The following is a 19,269-nucleotide window of genomic DNA, read 5'->3' on the forward strand; positions in this document are numbered from 1 at the left end:
TATAAATTTGAAAGAATCTAAGCTTCACCCAAGTTTTAAGCAATATTCTGAAATGCGCAGTACAAGTTTAAGTGATGCCATGTCAAAACATGAGAAAAAGATTTACAACACAAAAAGATATCCTACATCATAGATAATTTGCATGTTTCAAATTAATGCAGACGGAGTTGCAAAATGATACGAGGCATTGCATCTGAAGTAAAGCTTAGACAATCTTTAAGCAACACACAGTACACTTAGCATTGTTGATGTTTTTGCTCGGAAGCATTAAACAAGGTTTAGCAAGTAAGTCATCCATGATAAAAGCACCTAATCAAATTTCTTAAGACACAGCATTCCTCTATGAAATCATACAATTTAGATCATTATTTCCTAACTCCTGCATTGTGAACACGTGGATGAAATAACCTTTAAACTGAAAATCCTCATTTAGAGTTCCAAAGAATCCAAGCTAACTATTTAATAGAGAATGTGTGCATGGCACATACATTTCCATCCTGCCTTGTCTTTTGCCTGGCGTCTTGACAAACGTTTCAGAAGATTGATTTTGGTTGTTCTGAATCCCTGAGGCTTAGAGCAAAGTCCTATGAGATCGCACTCTTATAAGATCAAGCAGCATGGTTATGCAAAAGAAGTTAGCCCTTTTGAGAAAGGCATTAGTTACTAATCCTTTTAGAAAAAAAGAAACCCCATAAGGTCAACCTGTTCTGATTCTATTGCCAACATTGTGTCAGCAATTGCAAGGCCAAGATGAGATGGATTTTCTGTTTAAAGATGGCAACTGATGGTACTCCTATAAAGCGTCTGAGCATTTGGAAACAAAGTTGCAACCAAATTCAGTCATTAGGCAGACTGCCATCATGGGACATACCCTGTTAACACCTCTCTAGTGCAATGGTGGCACCTTCAGGCCACTGGGAAAGAAGACCTTAACAATTCTAAAAGAAGATGGACAATGTTGTCAAAAACATTGATGGACCATGATAAAAGCAGTTCAAACATGGAAGAGTAACGTTTTCTGACAAGGAACACATGATATTCACACAAGCTGCTCCACACAAGTCACAGAACCAGGCTAGTACATTATCATTGCACCTTGGGTGGTAAAGTCTCACATTGGGTAGGGAAACTGATCACACTGATGGAATCGCTGCTCCCTGCTTTGGGAATACCTAAGGTTTTTGGTAGAAGCAAAATGAGGAGATTAGCATGAAGATGCCCCAGACCTCTTTTCCCTCCTCCCCCCCCCCCATCCTTCTTTATCCCTAGACCAATCTTTCCATTCCCATCAGTAGCATCTCCTTCTTTGGAAAATAAACTAGTAAAGACATAAATGAATCTGTCTGTACTTGGCTCCGTGCAATAAAATACTTTGGACAGAGTTCACTGTTGGCTATCCCAGCAAGGTTCTGTCCAGAAGGGTATCCTACTCTGACTTCCTGTGTTCAAAAATATCAAAACAACAACAAAGTTCTCTCTGGAATCTGAGCTTCCTCATTTGCAGTTAAGGTCAATACTCACCCAATGCACAAGACTGTTTAGGAGCTCAACTGCTTTGAGTTTCTTTTCGAAGGTGCAGTGGAAATGCAAAAGTCCAGTCACCTTGACAGCAAATGAGAAGTGCTATAGGTTTGTCAGATAGTAACTACACTGGCACTCCACTGCCTTACAGATGAAGGTATGGAACAGACAAAATAGATGACAAAACATTCAACTGCAGACTTGTAATTAAGTTACCACATATTGCTTTCTTCCAACAAGAATATCCCAGATGTTAAAGACATATGTTCAGTATGTGAAGTTTGATTTCAGCCCTTTCTCAAGGTGTTCAGAGATAGACTCTTATCCAACCAGTTACAGAAGCAGACATGAGGTTTGGACTGTGCTCCAAGCTGTAAAATTCAGGAGTTTTCATGACCCTTATAACAGATAAGGGCTCAGGCTTACAGCCCTCTGTCAGCATACTAGTTTTACCTAAAGCAAATCCACCTTCTGCTGGCACATGGTAATATCTGCATGTGGCATTTTGTACCTTTAGTCACATGCTAAAGCAATATATTCATTTATTTTCTCCTCTGGATTGTATCAGTTCAGTTTCAACTTCTCTTTTGTAAGAAAGAGAACCACTAAAAACTTAAAAAATATAGATGTTTCAATCAGCCTTCAACACAAGTTTGCACTCAAAATAGAATTGATTTAAGTCATAACACCTGAAGACATCATAAGAAATAAATGTAAATAGTTTGGAGAAGTAATCATCTTCATCACATCACTGTTGGCAGTATCGGAGATGCTTGATTTTATGTCTTCAAAAGGTGATTTAAAATTAGAAATAGAGGAGAGATGCTTCAGACCTGACACAGGACAAATGACTAAATTGATGAGTGCTGTTTCTGGTAATTTCAGTCTTTAAAACATCACTGCAACATCCCATGAAAGATTTGCCATTTCCCATCTGCAGGCAGTTTCCTCCAGCCCTCCCCACATTCTCATGGATAGGTAACCACTTGTCATTTTAAAGGTTTACTTATTAGTCCTTTGAGAACATACTGCTGTCACAGTATAAACAGAACTAATCCAAAATAACTTCTATGATTGCATGATAGAACCCTGAAATCACATTTCCTTCAAGACACCAACATTAAACAAGTCTAATCTACAATGTTAGTATGCAGACCCAAAGGAGGTTTAGTCATTCCTTTATCTCCTATACAAATTCCCATACTTGCCATTAGAAGCCACTCATTTTAACATCACTTTTGTATTCATCAACTGAACAAAAACATCCCTTGCTGCTCTTTTGGTCCTGCAGTCTTGTTTAAACACACAAATTAAAATGACCTAGATCAGCAAATAAAGCTACAACTACAAAGCAACATATTTTCATTTTCTGCTATGATCACCAATGAGCCTCCTAAACACAGTAGACGTATTGCTCAGTATTGGTTTCAAAACAACCTGGGAAAACAGAATACCCAACCATGAACTTGGAATTCCTTCTGCTTTAACAATCCATTCTCTTTTTTCCAAGGGAGCTCTTTGCAGACACTAACAGTGCCACCATGCCACCAGCAGCAATCACTGCATTGACCCAGTGAAACACCAGGATCCCCCATAAGGCTCCTCCTCCTACCTCTCACCAGCATGTGGTACTACTGCAGGATAGGATATCCTACCCTTTTTGTTTTACTGCTGTTTTATTCTAACTGCATATAACCTCTGAAAGATTTGATAGAATTATTACACTGTTACCGTCACAGAACTTCTTCCTAACAGTACTGTCAGCTTTCATACAGATGATTTTAGGTGGTACTTGTACATAGACGTTAGAACACAGTGCCATCAATAATTAGAAAAGCTGTATTAATACAAACATTTCTTCCTAATACAGTCCTCTGTTAAGTTGACAATTTGACGCAGCACCAATAGTTATATTTGGTCATCTTAACTCTTGCGTTTTTCTGTAGCCCTATTACTTCATATGCTATTCCTCTTCTTTGTATGAAACAACAATCTGTCACCTCCATCTGCCAATATTCTTCTCTTTCTTCTGGTCTATCTTTACATCAGCTACTGCATTTTAATGACTATGTACAAGTACCACCTAAAATATACACCAGAACAGCCTCTTGTGCTGCCTAATGCAATCTGTATACCTGGTGCTAGCTAACACAGATCCATTTCTAAATTAGCTTGCAAACAGCAGATCTGCTGTATAGGGCTATTTGCTCTATACAGCTCCACTGTCATCTGAGGCAGCTCACAATACAATGATTTATTTGATTGGATTCATGCCTACAAGGTAATAAGAGGAATGCTTTCATTTTAATTCCATTTTAACCTGATGAAGAATAACTTTCCAAATTGATAGTTTTCTTTTCCACTTCAATCCAGAGTTATGGTTACAGCTGAGGTTAGAAAAGATCGTGTTTAAAAGATAGTGAAGTCTGTCCTGTTCCTCTATAATGAACCTAACAATTTCTTTAGCAAAAATAAAATTTTAAATATAATAACCGACTTCCGAAAGGATGGTCAAAAATCAAAGGCACTGTAATAAGGGCTCATATCAACTCTACCTAAGTTTTTATTAATTAACATTTGGTTAATCATGCTGGAAAGGCTTTCAATGTGTTAACTATTCCCACAAGATAACTTTTTTTTCAGAAATTCATCGTGCAGAGGAAACAGCAGATAGTTTTATATAGCAACTCATACCAAGTCCATAGTCTAAGTTAGATCACAGCTGTCTGCAGACATGTCCACTGAGGTTCATTGCATATCTGACCAGAAGGTAACAAGATCCATGCCCAATAAACGCCAACATAATAGCACAACCATATGCTCTAGATCTGCACTGTTGGCATCTCCCTCCTTCCCTCCCTGCTCACCATGCAGTTTTCATGTAAACTAATTGAAAGCAATATAGGATAGGATTTTTCTTAATAAAAAGCAGAAATACTTTTACAAGGCATCAATAACATTCAAAAAAATCAATAGCTCTAAGAGTTTAGTACATGTAGGTTAGAGTACAAACCACTGAATTTTGCATAAGAATACATAAATTCAGTTGTCATCAAAATGATGGAATATCTGCATTTCTACAAGTTACAACATAAACATAAATGGAGAGGTTCTTGTTTGGAGCAATATCACTCCTTATGTATTTCCAACCTGAGTGTCCACAGCTGGATTTAAAAAATAAAAGTATGCTCGCACTCTCATTCATCACAAGGGCCTCAAAATAATCATCTCTTCAGAGAACACAACCAGTACCATGACAGCACACTAAACAAGAAATGTCTCATTTCTACCCCGTCCTTGTGCTTATTAACATTTCATATAATTATCTTATAAACAATGATTATAAATCATTTTTGGTTTCATGGAAATGAAGTATTAGCCCATATAACCCCATAAACAGGCATTAGGTGATTCTTTTACATCCTGGCCAATGCACAGTTTATAGGCAGTCTCTAATAGTAGGATAACTGTACCTAGGGTGAACCTAATTAAGACTGCTAATCTACAGACAAATACAACTAAGATCATTTATTTTCCTTTTGACTAACTCTTAATGCAAGAAATCTATTCTGAACAGTGATTCTGAACAGACATTTACTGACAAATAAAATGCAACTTTACGAGCTTTGCTTACTAGTCATAACTTAACATTTGTAGAAAAAATATACAATCCAAAACATGAAATGAAACAGAACAGATACATGAAGCTGCATATGATGGAAAGATGAACGGAATTGCAACGCGCGTTACAAAACAGAGCCCCATCTATAATTGCACAGCATTGATCACAGTAAAACCGAACACAAAGCCACATCTATAAATGATGAACCTGATACTCACATAAAAAAGGGAAAACCAGTGTGCAAAGAATGAAATCAAACAGATACAGCATAAGAGATTTACAGCAATGCAAATCCTATTACTTGTAACAATGGCACAATGACATGTTCTACTCAGCGTAGCTTCTGAAAAGCAATGCTTTTGCAAATCCTAGTAGTTTGACGTTACTGCTGGTCTATAAAAAAGCCAAACTGCAAACTAGATTTTTTTCCTGTATTTTATATCTGAAGGGTAAAAAAGATGCATCTTATACACTAAGGGCTTTTGCATTTTAAAATATATTATTACTATGTCAACAGATTTATCTTATCTAAGGCTTCATTTCAAAACTAACCACACATTAAAGAGCTGGTGAAACCAACTTCTTAACATACTTTGTTTCAGTTTGGAACTGATTGGTTTTAAAGAACATGAAGAATTTATACACCGACGCACAGACACATTCTATAGAGTTGGTTCCATAACAGACCTAAAAGTCTTCAGTTGTCAGCATTTACTTTCTAATGGACGAGTAGTGATACAGAATAATATAAGACATAATTCACATCTTGTTTTCTACAGCATGAGGCAAGTAAAGGATACCAAATGTAAACAATAATAGAGGAAACTACAGCACAAAGTGGTTCTACAAACAACTGGAATGTTACTGTTAAAGAAAGTAACCCACAGAGATGAAATATTCTTTAACATCACATGATAAACGCTGTAAGAAATTCTGTTGCCGAGAGTTACAAAACCCCCAAATACCAGAACCCAAAAAACAATGGAGTTGAATACAAATCACTTCTCCCTTGCATAAATGTGTGGCATTATTTTCAAAGCTGATCTGCATACATCTTGAAGATTACCACCTGTTTTCCAAGTTTACTGTTCTTGTTTAGATTCCAATGTACGGCTCCAAGTTTATTCTCATTTTCAAGCATTTCAACTCAGCCATTCATGCCATCTCTGTAAAAGAACAGGCTAAAGAAAATTTAAGAACAGATTTCAATACTCTTTCAATACTCGTTTCAGTTTATTCTCGAATGGCTGAATTTACTCTACGTGCACGTGGACTGGGCTACTGAACATCAAATAGATTTACTCAGTTAGGACCCTCAGCCGCTCCTGAAAAAGCAGACAGCAGCTACAGACGACAGCTGCATCTGCTTTGTGCACGACCCCTGGGCAACACCACATGAAACCCTCTACGAAGGGGATCTTCAAGCAGAGTTCAAAACCACAAATAACATGTACAGCCATTTCAAACCAGTGGATTAATAGTGAAGCACTGATAGTAGCGAGGATGGGCTTAAAGAACAACTTAGTTGCACACTTCCACGATTTTTATCTGAAGTAGGACAACGCTGCAGCACACTTTGACAGCCCGGAGTGAGAGCCATGTGGAGCCACCAGAATTCAGCCAAGCAAAACTACCCCTTGTGATTTCTGTATGTAGCCTGACGCTGACACCACAAACACGATCAAACTTCAGCATTGCATTTCCTCTGCCTACAAGTGGATAAGCACTGAGCCATTCTGCCAAACGTGACAGCTCGTGCAAAGAGCTGCTGCACTGCATTAAATGAACAAGACATTAAACTCCTGCTGCTCTGACTGTATTGCTTGTGAAACTGTTCAAATAAATAAGTAAATAATACATCTTTAGGATATAAGCAAGCACGTAGAGCAACAAAACCACACCAGAATGTTGTTTATTGATAGGATATTGCTCAAGACTGTAGTACATTCCTTTTCATTACTATTTATATATTTAAAAGACAGATTACACCTTTATATGACGAATCATTCAAGCAAAATGGAAGAGATTCTTGACTCATCCTAGCATCCTACATTGTTTTTATGCAAAGAATTGTTTTTTTTTGTTTTTGTTTTTTTTCCTTTTCATCATTGTTTTTTCCACTGCAATAAACTGCTGGTTTATTCACTTTATTCACTAGGATAAATTTTTAAATATCTATACACATAAACACAACCACCATCTGTGCATTTCTAAAATACAGATCATTCATCTGCTAAACAAGGTAACACCCTAAAAATGGTTCATGGAAAGAAACCTACCAAACAATAAACCGATCACTACTCCCACTTCTGGAATCCTCAACACAGATATCAGAGACGTGATGACAGATGAAGAAGGAAAAGGTACTCACAAATAACACCTTCTGCAAGCCATCCTTGAATGTGTTGTGGATTTGGTATTTATATTTTCTTTCACGCAATCTGAGGTAGAAAAGCTTTCTTAAAGAAAAAAAAATTACATTCACAGTTTTGCACGCTCATTCACGATCAGCCATGGTGGAACATCACAGATAAGTAAGCTGGTGATGTAACCAGCCCCAAACACCGCATCAGATAAACCCAAAGGCTCTACAGGGTTATATTTTGCAAAGCCAAAAGGTTTTTCCCAGAGAGGAGGATCAGCAAGCACAAACCAGTCACATTGTTTTCACATTCCTGATAGGCTTGCTTTCTGCTTCCAAAAAAAAGTCCCAAATCTGTATTTATCATTTAACTTCATCACCAAGAAAAAACAGTATGCTTCCTCATTTGATATTCAGACTGAAATTTGAAAGCACCAAATGGTGCATTTTAGAATGCACCGTCTCTGTATGAGCACTGTAGTACAGTCCAAACCAAGAAAAGGCCATTGGTCCTTTTATCTCCATGGTAACAGCAGCATCTGTGAAGACGAAGCGAATTCCCTCCTCACTGCAAAGTCAATTTATAGTCACATACTATGACATAAACTGATAAGACAGCAAAGCTAATCAGCAACAGGGAGAAACAGGAACCAAAATACGAGATTAAGCTCCTGCTCAAGAGAATGCTCTTCTGTGTATACCATTTCTCATGTGGAAATTACAAGATGAAGAACTAAATGAAGCTCTTCCTTTGAGCTGATGCAAGCTGGGAATTTGCAAACTTACTAGTTTAGCTAACAAGGGAAGTTGTTGAATATTTTATAGAATTAGCTTCTTGATTAAATCCAGTTATACCACATTTAATGGGGTGGCAAACAAAGTAGTTGTTTGCAAAAATCACTCAATGGTTACTTAAATGACATTTTCCCTTCAATATTTCATCAAAAGATTTATCATTATTAGCAGTGGCAGAGTAAGAAGGTTAACAGCTCTACGAGATACTGCCCCTCCCCACTTTTTTTTTTAATTTAATTTTTTAAAAGCAACATCAATGATTGCATCGTTTCAGCAGCAGCATTCCTGTGCACTAGCAGCAGCTATCTCCAGATAAGAGATCATATGTACAGGCTTGAGGAGTCACATTCTTGCCTTTATTTAATTGCTGTACATGGTTGTCCTGGGATCATCAAGAAAGCAAAAAAAATTACGCTTCTTCCTCCCCTTGCTTATTGCCCCACTCTGATGCTTACATTATCAAGACAGCCATGCTGTCTCCCTTGCTTCATGAATCAATATAATGACCATCTGCTCACATTATTAAGTTAAATATATACCAGAACACACTGATGAGGGCAGCTGATTTGCCATGGTCAAGTGATCAGTTCATAGTTGTTCCATAGCCAATTGTAATATTTCCAGAATAAGAGAGAGCAGGTGGTCAACCAAATGCTACTTATCATAGCACTACCTGTGATGTTCCCCAGGCTAAAGAGAAGCATGAAATGTCGCTGCTAATTCATGCAACAAACAAATAACAAAATGCTAAAGCTTTTCTTATGGTCTGTGTTCAGAACTGATTTGCAAGATCTTATTGAAAGATGCCCTCACAGCTCCTTTTTGGTCAGGCATCTGCCTAAAGCTGAGCAATTAGCTTCTAACTTCCCTCCCACCTCCACACAAATGCCCACTGCTCTGGAAACTGATACAGAAATCTTATTTAACAGACTTGCACTTAGTTTTACCTAATCACCTTAACCCTCCTTCACTACAAAAACAAAATTTATGCTCAATTATAGAATTTTCAAGGAAGCCACAGCCCTGGGGTCACACCACCATGCAATAGTGTTACATCAGTACAATAGGAAACCACACCTAATGAAGAGCAAAGTCCCCAAATTGTCCATTCACCCCCATAATCAGCCCGTTATGCTTGCATGCTGCACCAACGGGCACTTTTATCTGGTATTCAGGTTAAGCCACATTTATCTAACTATAGACTCGATGTGACACTGCCTCACATAGCAGAGAAATATAACAAATTCCAAAACGGGTTTATGTTGCTCATAAAACCTTCACTGTGGGCCTGATCCTGTCACTCTAACTCATGCAGGCTCCTGGTTTCGACCAGGTCCCCTAGCAAAATGGCCCCATTCCACAACGAAAGCCTGATTTAAAGCATTCAAACCTTGATACACATACGGACAGCACTGCAAGAGAGTAATATGACTGCTTGGAATCTGCTAACTTTATAAGTTAAGAATCGTTTCCACTAATTAAGGCAAATGTTTTTGTCTATTGCACAGAGAATAGCCAAAAGGTATCTTTCAATTTTCCAGAAAACTCTTTTTGGGATTTGAGTACGACCTCATTTTTAGCAGATCCTAAATACAAAGTACTGAAGAAACAGAACAATTTTAGAAGGTGCTTAAGTATTGTGAAATTGTATATCAGAGCTAACGCCCTTTAAGAGCAACCAATACATCACAAAAATAAATGCCTGCTAAGAAAATACAACCTCTGCATAAAGAGTCCCATAAAATGGCTTTCCAGTGTAGTGTGATATCAAGCAGCTTAATCACCGCTGTTGTGTAAGGTAGAGGATATACAGACTTCTCAGCTTGGACTCATTCTTCCATTTTAAAATCCAGTTTTTGCAGTTGTCTGGCAGCACAGTGCACAAAATGAATGAAAAATGAAGAATCAGTTACACAGATATACAGAATTGTGCTCACTGGATGATAATCATTCCAGGAGAAAGTATTTGGTCAGGTAACTGTAGTAGTTAATCATTTCAGCTATTATTTCAAAAGTCCAGTTTTTATGGAATAAGAAAAAAAAACCCAAAAACTGAAAAACCAAATAAAAAAGCACAAGCAAAGTGCACATTACCTGCATTCCACTAATGGTAATGCTGGTAGAGAAGGCTCTCAGCTGCTGCACTCATTTTGAATTCTTATCCACACAGGCTTAGGGCTGATTTCTGTTGTGTGCTAACTTAGGTTTCCTCCAATATTTTTAGTACCAAGCTTCTCCACAAGGCGTAACTCACCTTTAAGCCAGTTTCTTAATATATGAAAGGTACATTCATAATATAACAACTATTTCTTCCTGTTCTCCAATGAATGTCATTGAAAGTTGAATTTTAGGCAGGAGAATAGTAAGGAAGCTTTTTGTTGTGTGTAACATTTTTTCTTGTTTGGTTCCAGTTTTCTGCTTGGTGCGTTCAGAAAAAGATAACTGAAAAACCAGTCATCTGAGCCCTTACTGTTCTAGTTAAGGTAACTGTTTAAAGGAATACATCTCTCATGCATTAACTTCACCATTTCTTCCCTAGTAATATGAAGCTGGCCTGATGAGTAAGCATATGATAATGCCTGCCCACATTTCTTTTATATGAATGAATTAGAAGAATTTTACAGTTGATGAAATACTAAGTAACGAGGTTAGTAGCTGTACAGACTGCCAAGCCTTAGATTTTAACTTAGAAAATAGATATATTTTTTTTTAATATGAAAAATATATTAAGTAGGACAGACTTGGAACACGAGGGTTGCAATTTTTCCTGATGTTACAAAGTCTACTCAGCAAGATACTCAGAACAGTACGTTATTCAGTGCCACTCTGTGAAAAGACCTAGATGTAAGATGCCAAACCATTACCCTAATGAGTTTGCAGTGCAGAATTATTAAATATAAATACCCTGATCCCACTTGAATCATTTGGGAAGAACTCCTATGGTTTTCACCAGGGGCAGAATGTCTCAGTAAACATTCAGTTCTACTGATTCCTACCAATATTAGCAATCCATCTATGCAGCAAGTAAAGCATTTCAAAACAAACAAAAAACAGTTTTCTCTGCTCAGATTCTTGTTCCTTTAATTATAGCAAAAAATAAATACACCACCTGAACAATGCCAAATAGCAGTGTATACAATAGACTTGGGGAGGCCACTGCAACTTGTGCACCACATGAGTTGTAACTCGTATGCCAGATAACATTTACAAAGTAAAATGAGCCTCTACTACTTGCTGGCTCATTTGTTTTATATGAAGATCTAAACTTATCTTAAATGTTTCAGGATGCACTACCATGCACAGCCATTTGTTATCATTTATTGTATTCTCATGCTTATTACTTACACGTTGGTCTCTGCATGATTAAGATACTTAGTTGTTTATTCGTTCTAGAAAATCAGAAGAAGCCAGGCTTGTGTTTGAAGTTGCAAGTGAAGTCACTTGGGATAAAGAACCTTGCCCCCCTGAAGTCACAACTTATCTGCTTGAATATACAACCTGCCAAGCGTACTCCAAACCTGAAAAACACATTTAGTGGAACAAAGCCTTATAAAACCTAATTTTGATCTCTAGATTCTAATCATTGGGGTGATTAGAAGCAGCTGTACTGCCTATTACCATGTTCTACCTTGTTTGCTTTACAATAGCATTTCAATCAGACTCTGGTTCTTTGTTTCAAAGATCCCCTCCCACTCCTTTTTTCAAAAATACTTCTCAACAAATTAAATAAGACCTTTTTCTGTTAGTCTTCATTATCACGGCCCCAAAAGCTACCTTACATTTTTAAGACTAATCAGTATTTCTGGACATCAGGGACATTATCTAAACATCACCATCAAGAAATACTTCTGCAGCTTCAGAAAAATACAGACCTCACACAGACTGATCTGGACAAAGTTCAGTGCCCTTATTCTTTTCGAGCCTCTTTTTCAAGCATCAGTGTTCCTGACAGTGATCAAACGGGGGCCTGCAACAGAGCTCCCCAGCAGCAGGAAGGCTCAGGAGTCCCCATTTCTCTCTGCTTGCCAAGTCACACCGCTCTGTATGATTCACCGAGGGTCAGCACCATTATGTAAGTGACCGCTTTGCTGCACGCTGTTCTGCCGGGCCGGCGCCAGCCCGCTGTGTGCCCGGAGGTGGCGGAGTGCTGCTTCCCGCCAAGATCTCCTGGCAGCGGCCCCATGCTGGCCTGCTCCGGGAGCAAGGAAAGCTGCGCTTCCAGATCCTGAAACACCTCGTGCAAACAACTGCCTCATTTCAGCGTGTTAAAGAGATATTTCCTACGCCTACGTCTTAAAAATTCTAAATATTAGGGGGCTAGAATTACCTCAGCATGCTGAGGGTACAATGCTGACAACTGCCCCTGTGAGGGATGAGAGCTATTGCTTCCACAGGAAAACCATATTCAGCACTGGCTACAAATTCCCACACATTCACCTATTCTCTCTACCTCACAACATTGAACTATTTCTGAGAATCTGGGGCTTGCATTGCACCTCCTGAGCCTCTGCTCACCTCAGAGGAGTGTAGGTGAGGCATGGACCCAAACCACATCTGAGGACACCATGGATGGAACACGGACCTGAACTCAGGGGCCAAAAGCACCGCAGCCCTGTGAGCTCCCTCACCTCCCTTCCAAGGCTCCCACAGGGTGCACAGGGTTCCATGAGGTGAGGCACTAGCATTCACTTCTTTGCTTCAGAGACAACTAAAAGAGCTGCACAACCAAAATAATCATTTCCACTGTAAAAAGTAAACAAGTCCTCTTTTCCACACTGCATGGTGTATACCTTTCCCACTTTAAACATTGAGCTGCTCAGTCCCATAAGTAGTTTACTGAATTTCTCCAAGCTGCCCCTTTCTTACAGAAGGCCAACCTGCTTCTCTGTTTCACCCTTTTGCCCCCAGCTCCCTCTTCCAGCAGCCACCATTGCCTGCAGGCTGCCCTCGGGGCCCAGCTGCCCGCAACGCCCTTGCTGCTGGATGCAGCCCAGCCCAATGAGGCAGCAGCTCAGCAGCTGTGGAATTAATCCACAGCTCTCACTGCTGAAAACTGCAGGTGTCACCGTTACTGGCAGCATGAAAGATTTCTGGGAAATTTGAATCATCGCCTACAGTAAATTCTCCCCTATTCAAGTTTTACCAGTAAAATTGTCCTTTGTTACTGGTAGACATCACGGACTCTAAGTCAAGAAACAACTTCCCTTTAAATTGCACATAAGAACTCTGCTAAAGCAAGTACTTACTTCTACCCGCTTCTCCCGGGCAAAACAACTTTTAGAAGGAAGAAGCCAAACAAAAATCTACCCCATCCAGGTTCCAGTGCTTTTAATACCCTTCTATCAGTCCTAACCATGTTCTTTCACTTCAATTTAATAAAAAGCATTTGTTACCACATTAACAAAATTCTAAGACTTATTTTACTATAGATATAAATACATACACACTGAATACTTCTCAGTACCCTTATTCCCTGGACTTGAGAACTCTACGTTGTGCCAGTTTTATCCTGCAAGCAATTCAAACTGCCTTGCACTTCATATGACTAAAAAAGACCCTTTTTTTAAAAAAAAGAACCCAAGCTCTTAGTTATAATAAACAGTATTTAAATTGAAGTATCAAAATACCAAGCTCTGTAGACACCTCTATACCAAGTAGGGATTACAAGTAACACTGTATCTCATAATTCCCTGAGCGCTTATTTTCTGCTTACCTTTCTAAGGATTTTGCTTGTTTGCAAACTTGGAGAGAAAAGCAGAGCGATGCAAATACACTTGATACCTGTGTATACACACACATTTGATAAGCTTTCAACTATATGATTCAATTTCTTTCACTGTAGCAAATACAATTACGCGTGAAAGAACTAGTGGGATATGGAAAAAAGCCATGTGTATCAGCAACATCCTCCCCTCAGATACAACACCAGCAGAGAACTTCCTGCTGCATTCTGTGCAAAGTAAACATTTTTTTCTAGTAATCCCTGAACACTGAAAGGACAGCAGCCTCGTTGGCAACAACAGAGTTTTCAGTTTGAGTATCACACATGCTTTGCCACTAGAGAACACTGGCAGACAGAGGGGCAATACACTGCAGTTTGCTTAATTTAGAGCACATACTTTGCATGAACATTTTACAATAGGCTCAGCAGACCGCATTGGCAGTGTTGTGCTATCTATCAGGATGTACATATGGCTTGTTAGATTAACTATTTTCTTTGAAATATCTAGGGCAAGGCAGAATTCTGAACTAAGTAATAAAGTGTAACTTTATTCGCTATATAAACTACAGCTCAGTGTACAAGTTTCCTGCTCAAAAGTATTTGTTACATAAAACACCTGCTAAATAGCAAGAGATGGCAGAGGATCTGCAAATACTGATTTGCCAGAAATATTCCAAAAGACCTGTGCTGCTTCTGTGTGCTGTTGACAACAAATCCAATCAATTTGAAAATTGGCTTCCAAGAAGTCCAACTGCATTGGCAAAGATTTGTGATGATGAAGGGATTCTTATACAGATACACTTTGCTCTGGTACTTTACTAGCTATTGCTTTTAGATCCAGCTGAGACGTATGTACTCTGGTCATAACATCAAAATTTATGTAGTCTTCACAAGAGATGACCTGAAGACAGTTTATTCAAGTAACATTGCTATGTTAAATAATTGTCAGATATTTTCTTCTGACACCTGAAGAGAACTATTTTCACATATCTTCAAGTACCATGGAATGTAAGTTCACAAACAGCAATCATCAACTCAGTACAGCTCTTTAACCGACAAATGTTTAAGCCACAAAGAATTACTGCTGAGTTTTGTCTTTTTTGGTGGCGTCTTAAGCTTAACACTTCTCTCAACAGCATTACACATTTAATTAGCTGAAATGCCATGGCAGAAAAATTAAAATTAGAGAAAATATTTTTTAATAGATAAAAATCCCACAGTAAATATTTGTGTGACATGTTGGTTCTGCTAAACGGCATTTTATACCATCCTGCAGACATCTTTACTCCGAAATATAGAATATGAGATTAATTTTAGACATAGGAGTTGCAGGCTTGAGCACACCTGAATAGCAGATCATAAACCATAGGAACAATTCAAGACAGAAATATTTCTGCACAAAATCTAAGTGGTAGCAGGACTAACTGGAATACAGCCTAGAAACAGTTGCGGGCAAAGAATAAGAACTGTAATTCTGGCCTGAGTCACTCTTCTGGGCTTCCTGATATCAGGTCACAGCTGCTGTCCTCTTCAATAAAAGCACACATTGATAATGAATCACACTGTAATAGGTATTTAGAAAGCAATTAAGTTTCTTCAGGGTTGGTATGGCTTCTTAATTACTACTTTTAATTTCACATATAGCATGTAGTTAATAACAGAAAGAATAGAAGTAGAAACAATTTGCTCAGATTCATTCCATCATGCTTTGGACAACAGAACTGAAAATGCAAAAACAAAACAAGACAAATCTGCTGTACACACCTTTCAGTATTTAGGATGGTATACAACTGCGAATAAATATCAGCAGAAGAATGAATACCGATGAGCAGAATGTAATTAATGCCTGCAGATCTCATGGTCTAAGTAAAGCGTATCTGTCACCATAAAATATTTCACTAACATTAGCAAAGTAATGGGCAATGTAATAAATCATTTGAGAATAGACAAAGAAGTGACTGCCTACAGCTCAGGATGTCACACTTGATGGTGCAGATGTTTTTTCTTCTTTGATATGTATTTCTGCTCTAACGCAGATTTAAGAAGTCATTCATCCAAGAATTAGCTGATCCAGGGCATCTTCTCAGAAAAGCATCCAAATGGGCTATAAATAAATAAAGTTCCAAAAAAAAAATCAAAGTTTAGAAGTATTTCCCACATCTTTTATTTGTATTCATCATGCACTTTATTTACGTCTTTACACTTCGTTGACTTCAGCTGCTAGTCAATGGATTTTACATAACACTGACATTTCTGTCATTTGTTTCATTTTTGCTACATAAAAATGAGATGTCACTTGATTATTTTTTCTTAGCATTCATTCACTGTGAAGGCTTTTTAAATATTTTGTCCCTGGTTGTTTTAATAAAAAGCCATCTTAATATGTCTTCAGATGAAGGAAAAAAATACAGGTTGATGATCATGGAACTATTTTGGCAACTAGTCCCATGAAAGATTTCACAATAAAGAGCTTAAACTCAATTTTAGTAACTAGACTAATTGGAATATTTGCCAGAGAATTATTATCTAGATGTTCAGTAGATCAATTATATTAATTAAAAAGACAAGACTGAAGACAACAGTTGTCAATAAATATGTCAATATGTTAATAAAAACACCAATGCCACCTCTCTCCCCAAGGCAAATATAAAATAAAAAAAAAAATCTGGTTAGGGATTTCACGGGTGTAGTGCTGATGGAAGTACTGTTATCATATTTACAACAATTAACATTCTCCATGAGCTTATAGGAGCTCCTAAACACATAATAGATCCTGAATTATAAGTGTTTATGTCTGTATTAATTCCACCCCCTGGAAATGCTTGGGAAGTACCTGAGTGGCTGGGCTGAACGGAGTACCCACAGTGGCAGGAATAGAATCAGCTGGCAGAATTGAGCTCCTTGTACATCCACAAGGAGTCATAGACTGTGTCAGCCTATTTATGGGCAAAAAAATTGCCAAATTTATTGCAGGGCTAATTGCCTGCATTTACATGACAGTCAACCACAGCAGCTTGTGCCACTGGTCTTGACAGACTGCACGAGGAGATAACAGCTTGTGGCAAAAAACATGGGAAGCGCAGAGGAGTCCTGCCCTGGTGTAGGGTCAAGGGCAGGGTCACCACCTGATGCTAGAAAACTGCCAGCATCAAGCTCCAGTCTGTAGGTTCCTATGTCAGAAAGTGACTCATTATCCTTGACAGCCCTAAATCACACATTGTATATGTTAGGTTTTAAAACATATTTTCAATATAGAGGAAGGCCAAAGGGATTTTCAAAAACATTCAGTAGTTCTGAGAACATGGAAGCAAACACCAGTTTGATGCTGTCTGATGCTGTAGGGGCCATCAACCCTGACAGTACAGGTCCCAAAGAAAATTTTGGAAATGATCAGTGCTGGAAAAGAAGGGGAAAAGACAGTTCATGGCAAGCCAATGTTTGAAGTTTGGACACAGAAGGAGAGCAAGGCAAAGAAGATTTCATTGGAGAGAAAATCCTGGAAATCAGTATAGTGTGCACATAAAATTAGTGCAGTAGGCCATGAAACTTCTGGAGTGATTTCACTTGAAAAGACATCTACAATATTCTTTAAGATGATGATTTATCTGCAGAAAATGCAAGTGGGTCAGATATTCTAAATACTTGTGACTCCATATGTAAATTTGCAAAATAAATGAAAATTCAGGGTATGCATTCTGTGACAGCTATAAAAGAGAGGAAATTTTAAAAATCCATTTTATGGCTTCATGTACTGTCCTAAGTATTATAAAGCATCAATATTCAAGCTACATTCTTATTCTTCCTTGCATTCTCCTGAAGCCTAAAGGCATCTGAGATTTGAGTCCAGAATAACACATGAATCCAAAGAACATGCTTCACATTATGCCCTGTTCTGAAGACAGTTAAACGCCAGATCAGAGAGCTGATTATAGAGTTAAAGGCTTCAAATCAGAGTACTTTTCATTCAGTGAGTGAACACAGGACTTTAAAGGCCAGAAACAGAGTCCTGCTATCCATGATTTGCTTCCAGGTCTGTTCCATTTGGCCTCCAATTCCCTCTGTCCTATCCTGTAGTCCTGTAATGGCAGAAATTACACTCTTCCCATATTTTATTTAAGCTTAAAATAGTAAAATTGAGTATTCCGATAAACTATTGATGACAACTTTTGCTCAAGAGTCAATCCCACATTCAACAAGTAATGCTTCCCTCTTTTCCCCCACGCTACAATTGTCTCTGTATTTGCTTTTCTGTCCTGTTCAGTTTATGTTGTCTAAACTTTGAATGGCACAGAGGAAATTTAGTACTTCCAAAAGACAGACAACTAAAATTAAGAATACTTAATACGGGAGCTCAAGTCAAAAGGCCATCAGATTTCAAAAGTTATTTCCACAAGTGCTAATACACGCTGATGTATCTTTATTTATTTTAACTCACTAAAATGTCTTTTCAGATGTAAATCAGGCCAGATTACTGGAATTACTGCTGCGGGTGGAGGGTGACCGTTTCAGTACTTCTTTTTGTTATTCATTATATAGAACAGAATCATAGAGTCACAAAGGTTGGAGAAGATCTCCAAGACCATTCAGTTTAACTGTCCATCTACCACCAGTATTTCCCTACTAGACCGTATCCCTTAGCATGGCACATTAACTCTGGTATAGGATTGCCCTTGTTTCATTTCCTCAATAGTCCCAAATTTTTATTTTAATAATGAAAATTATGATGTGGAAAAAGTAACTAGATGAACTCCGAGCACTATCTTGAATCAGTATTGTTTTTCCTAAACTCTTCAGTTTACAGTCAGATCAGTTTTAGAAGGAACAGCTCTTAGAAATACACAGTGTATCTAAAACTCCCAGAAAAAGTCAAATTGTTCTATATTTGTATCTAGTGTTTCTAATATGCCCACAGACAGGGATCATTTATAGTATGTTCCCTGGTGAATTAACATTAGGTGAAAAAAAAACCAAACAAGTATCCATCCTCTCAAGGCCCTTCTGCAAAAGCCTTAGATAAAATACCTCTACACATGGTGTTCAAAGTCTTAAAGACAACTCTATTTGAGTTTGTACACAGAAAAGTCATTTGCTCACAAGAACCACATAACACACACTTGTAAGTACAAAAATTCCTCTTGAGTACCATTTGCCAGTTCCTTTTTCTGGCAAGAGACGCAGTGAACTTGGCCAGCACTACTCAATGCAGCAGAGGCATCAGGCTGGTGAAACAGCTGCTTGCGCAGGCAG

General features: G+C 38.2%; 1 protein-coding gene across 7 annotated transcripts in view; it reads right to left on the reverse strand.

Moving 5' to 3' along the window:
• The window catches only part of IQSEC1 (IQ motif and Sec7 domain ArfGEF 1), a 317,278-nt gene that overhangs the window by 171,368 nt on the left and 126,641 nt on the right, over positions 1-19,269 (reverse strand). The window lies entirely within an intron of this gene.

The sequence above is a fragment of the Meleagris gallopavo genome, chromosome 14, assembly GCF_905368555.1.
Source record: "Meleagris gallopavo chromosome 14, MGAL_WU_HG_1.1, whole genome shotgun sequence".
Taxonomy (NCBI): Eukaryota; Metazoa; Chordata; class Aves; order Galliformes; family Phasianidae; genus Meleagris; species Meleagris gallopavo.